Source organism: Hipposideros armiger, unplaced genomic scaffold (assembly GCF_001890085.2).
Source record: "Hipposideros armiger isolate ML-2016 unplaced genomic scaffold, ASM189008v1 scaffold_176, whole genome shotgun sequence".
Lineage (NCBI taxonomy): Eukaryota > Metazoa > Chordata > Mammalia > Chiroptera > Hipposideridae > Hipposideros > Hipposideros armiger.
Window position 1 is genome coordinate 1,589,575 of NW_017731526.1, and position 4,470 is coordinate 1,594,044.

At 32.5% G+C, this 4,470-nt stretch overlaps 1 protein-coding gene across 2 annotated transcripts in view; it reads right to left on the reverse strand.

Annotated features, from left to right (window-relative positions):
* ATP6V1A (ATPase H+ transporting V1 subunit A) overlaps positions 1-4,470 on the reverse strand; it is a 56,937-nt gene that overhangs the window by 44,592 nt on the left and 7,875 nt on the right. Inside the window, exon 2 of one of the 2 annotated variants that reach the window (XM_019652250.1) lies at positions 3,056-3,101. The exons of the other annotated variant lie outside the window; for it this stretch is intronic. The gene's annotated coding sequence lies outside the window, so the exon portion shown is untranslated. The remainder of the gene's footprint in view (positions 1-3,055; positions 3,102-4,470) is intronic. 2 annotated transcript variants of the gene reach the window in all.

The following is a 4,470-nucleotide window of genomic DNA, read 5'->3' on the forward strand; positions in this document are numbered from 1 at the left end:
GTGAGCGGCCAGCAGCCGCCGTGAGCGGCCGTCCAGAAGCTGGCGACTGATCTGCCTCGCCCAGGAAGAGCGTAATGATGGTGCCAACTTGGGCCAGTGAAGCAATGTCCTCCACAACTAGAATGAAGAACAAAACGACAGCAACTTGTCTGTCCCCTTCCCCCAATTCCCCAGCACTGTTCCCATCCCCCCAATTCCCCAATAAAAATCTTAAAAATAAATAAATAAATAAACTAAGAAATGACTAAAACAAAGTCTTGTTGTTTTTTGTTGCTCAAGCACATCTGGAGCTCTTCTGCATCTTATCATGCAATACCCACTGTATTTTCAATGAAATAAGCTTAATTATTTTTCAGAAAAGAAACCAAACAAAACATGTTGTAGGTATAATTTTCAAAAAGGTTTATCACCAAAAGAACAATAGTTTCTACAGGTAGCATGAAGATTAAAAGTGAAAATGTTATTTTAGTAAGCTAGTCATAATATCAATACCAAAATTATAGCAACAAAATATCATAGGTTAATTCTGAAAATACCTATGAAATACCATCAATGTTTAAAAACTGACTAACTGCATTTGTGAAATTTATTAAATAGAGCTACCTATGAACAAATATAAGGGGGAGTTCCAAATAAATAACCATTAGGTAATTTTATTCACAGTAGCAAATAATTTTAAAGGTGAGTTTAATAGTTTCTGGTAAAAATAAAGGTTTATGACCATGAAAACATACATCTATTTCAGCTGTCTTTAGAAATACACACAAACTATATATATATATAATATATATATGTTGTTTACTATGTACATAATATATACACTATATATAAAAAATACATTTATATAAACCAAAGTCACAATACGAAAAAAAGAAAACAGTAAAACTTTAAAAGTTTCTTCAGAAAGAAATTAAATAGAAAACACTGTTATTGACCACAATTTATTTCACTAGAATAGAGACCTTGATATTCAATAATCTCAATAAAATCTTTTGTTAGAACAAATGAGTAATAACTTTTTTTAGGATTAAGGTGAAACATAAACTCATGATAGCTATACTTCAATTACTGTTTAATTTACTGTTATTTTCCAATACAAAACCACTAATCCTGTGAATCATCTCACTCTAGAAGGGAAAAATTTTATTCTAGTTCATGTCTCCATTATGTTCTCTACATTCCTATGTCTACTTCATATGAGGATAAAAATAAAATAAAAACATTTAAAATAAAAGGCAAAAATTTTAAACATAAGCATAAACTCAAAAGTTCCTGTTCCATAAGATTGTACAATTTTAATATATTTCTATAATCCATTGTAAGGATGATAATTTAGAAACAGAACAACTACCTCCTTAAATTGATTCCACATACTAACGATCATAAGCTTTGGAAAATCTTTTTATAGAAAATATTAAGTCACTGCAGTTGCCAAAGTAATGGGCAATAATAATACTGGTATTTATCAGCTCCTAATATAAATGTTTTAGAATCTTTGCTTAGGTACGCTTTTCTTGCTCCTCTATTTTTTTTTTTTGTAATAGCCTCATTACAAATTCTACTCCTTCTTCCATACACCCAAACCTCATTTCAAATTCTACTCCTTTCTTCACATCCTAAACATGTTACTCAATTTTATAGGATGTCTTAAGTCTCCCCAAGTCTCCTTTACAAAGTATAAAGTATGTACTAGGTCCTCTGCATTTATGATCTAATTTAATAGTACTTATGGAATAGATTTAAACATGAGAAAAATTTAAGCTTAGATTACGTAATCTGTCCAAAGTCACAAAGCTTAAATGGTAGGGCCAGAATTTGAACCCCGGTCTATGAATGAGAAATCTATTCTGGTAAAGTCTGTACTACCGTATTTCCCCATATGTAAGACACTCCCATACATAAGATGCACGTTAATTTTGGGGCCCAAAATGTGNGTATTAATGCCTAGCTTTATAACTCAAACATAAATGATTAGAATAAGAAAAAAAAAGTAAAATATCAATGTAACTACAAAGTAAATAGGCATAGTTGGGACTAATAAAAATATTAATGAAAACGAACCCAATACAATGTTGCTACCGGGAATAGTAGTGGAAAAATTTCTGGTTAATGGACTGTCATAAATTTGGAACAATGAAGCTGGCTAAAACAGTATCTGAATGAGAAATTCCTCATATTTTTCTTATTTCTTAGATAAAACTTAATAAATTGAAAAGTAAAATGTTACACTGAAGCTAACATTAATACTCCATAAGATTTTTGAGTGAATTTTTAGACTGTTTTCTTGATTTCAGGTTACAAAGAAAAAATGAGTCACTGATTTATATCTTAAATTACAAGTACATAAACAGCAAGAAGACAGCCAAAAGATACAAACAGTAAAGAAAAGAAGTATTTGTTACATACTTTTCCTTAACATTTATTTTCAGAATATGCTTATAATTCAAAAAATATCCAAGGGAAAGTCTCAACACTTCAATATTATTGACTGTTATTACCTCCTCACAATTTCTTTTACATAACTGTAATCGATACTATAACTTTATTTATTGTTATTCATAACCATCACCTTCAACAGTATAATATTCCATTAAATAGATACCATAGCTTAATCGCTTTACAAGAGGAAATGGAAGTTAATTCCTTAGCAAACCATACTATTGAAAACATCCATCAGTGATTAAGTCCTTCTCTTTTCCCTACAGCCAGTTTATTTAAATAAATCCTCTGGAATGCCTCCAGAGTCTTCAATATTGCCACTAAACCTGTGAATGGAGTTTTTCAATGTCTGTCTCCATTGCTAAACTACAAGTATCAGGAAAATTGGGACCATATCTGCTTTGTTCACTGAATACCGCAATTACATAGTCAAGTGCCTTGACATGTAGTGGGCAATTACTACATATTGCCGAGTGACAGTACTGGCAAAGGTATGTGAGAAATAGGCACTCTCATTCACTGAGTGAAAACTGATACAAAATTGAAGTGCTCTGAATATATATTTTGGCCCAATGCCAAGTGGCCAAACTCAATATTTTAAAACTTCAGTATTTACCTGAGGCCAAAGCTGAAGCCAAATATTACCATCAGAGAATAACCTTCTGAAATAAAAGAATAAAAAGTTTTGTTAAAAGTAAAAAATGTTATAATTTTAGTGGTTATCATGTTTCATGTTATGGATGCTAGATCACCAAATAATTCTACAAAGAACAGGTAAGATCGCCTATTATTCGGCCTGACATCAAGGTAGCCATGACAGTGCAACTAAAAACACTCACGAAAGAGGACTTGTAGAACTGCTGCAGAAACTGGCAACCCACTGAAACAGGGGCTGCAGCCTACACCGTCGCAGGTGACTCACGGCAGCCCAGCTCCAGGTTGAGATGTTGTTCAGCATCTTAGCTGTGGAGGGCAGTGTCACTGGCCCTCATATGTGGAATCCGAACCGGGCCCTCTGGCATCCCAAGCCAGTTCTTAACCATCGCTCCACTCGGCTGGCCCTCCTGTACATTTTTAAATGACAAATTCTTATTGGGTGCCCAAGAGTTATCACATATACAAACTTAAGGTGAATTTATGGAGTTATCAGGATAATTTATCCATTTTCCCCTCAGATACCTAAATAATTAAGAGAAAAAATTTCAAATAAATGGCAGTATTTTTCTTTTTGTTAATTCCTTCTTTGCTCTATCAGATCTTTTCAAATATGTAAACAGTTTTGCTTTTACTAATTACAGAAACACATGTTAATTGTAAAAATAAAGACACGTAATGTAATATAGAAAGGGGTAAAGAAGGAAGTAAAAATATCACCCACATGCCCATCCAACTACTCTGAGATAACCAGTAAACATTTTGGTGACTATTCTCTCCTGCAATTCATTTTGTACAGACATGCACAAACATGTAGTTTTACATGCATATGTTACTGCAAATACCCTGCCCTTTTTCTCTCTTTCCTTTTATTTTTTTCCTTCCAATGTGGACAATCATAAAAGGCATATACAAAACTCGTGGTATTAAACTGTTTTACTAAAATGGGATCTCATTATATACATTTTTCTAAACTTTGTCTTTCTCACTTAAGATATACGATGGAAATCCTTTTAGAACGTATTTGGAAATCCTTTCAACTCACAGGTATGGATTTTAACTCCTACTTTCAATTGATCTAAAAAACATCCCATAATATGCCTGTGCCATAATTTATATATCAATATCCATCTTGATAGGCAATCCCTTTGTTTTTAGATTTTTGCTACTACAAATACTGCTGGAATCAACATTCATGTAAAAACTTATTTACTAACAGGTACTTTTATTTCTAGGGAAACGATTCCATAGAGTGGGATTGCTGGATGAAAGAATATGTATTTTCAACACTAACAGATACTGTCTGGTTGTTTTCTAAAAATGCTGTAACTATTTACAACTCTAGTAGCATCTAATGAGAAAATCCTTTACTGCACA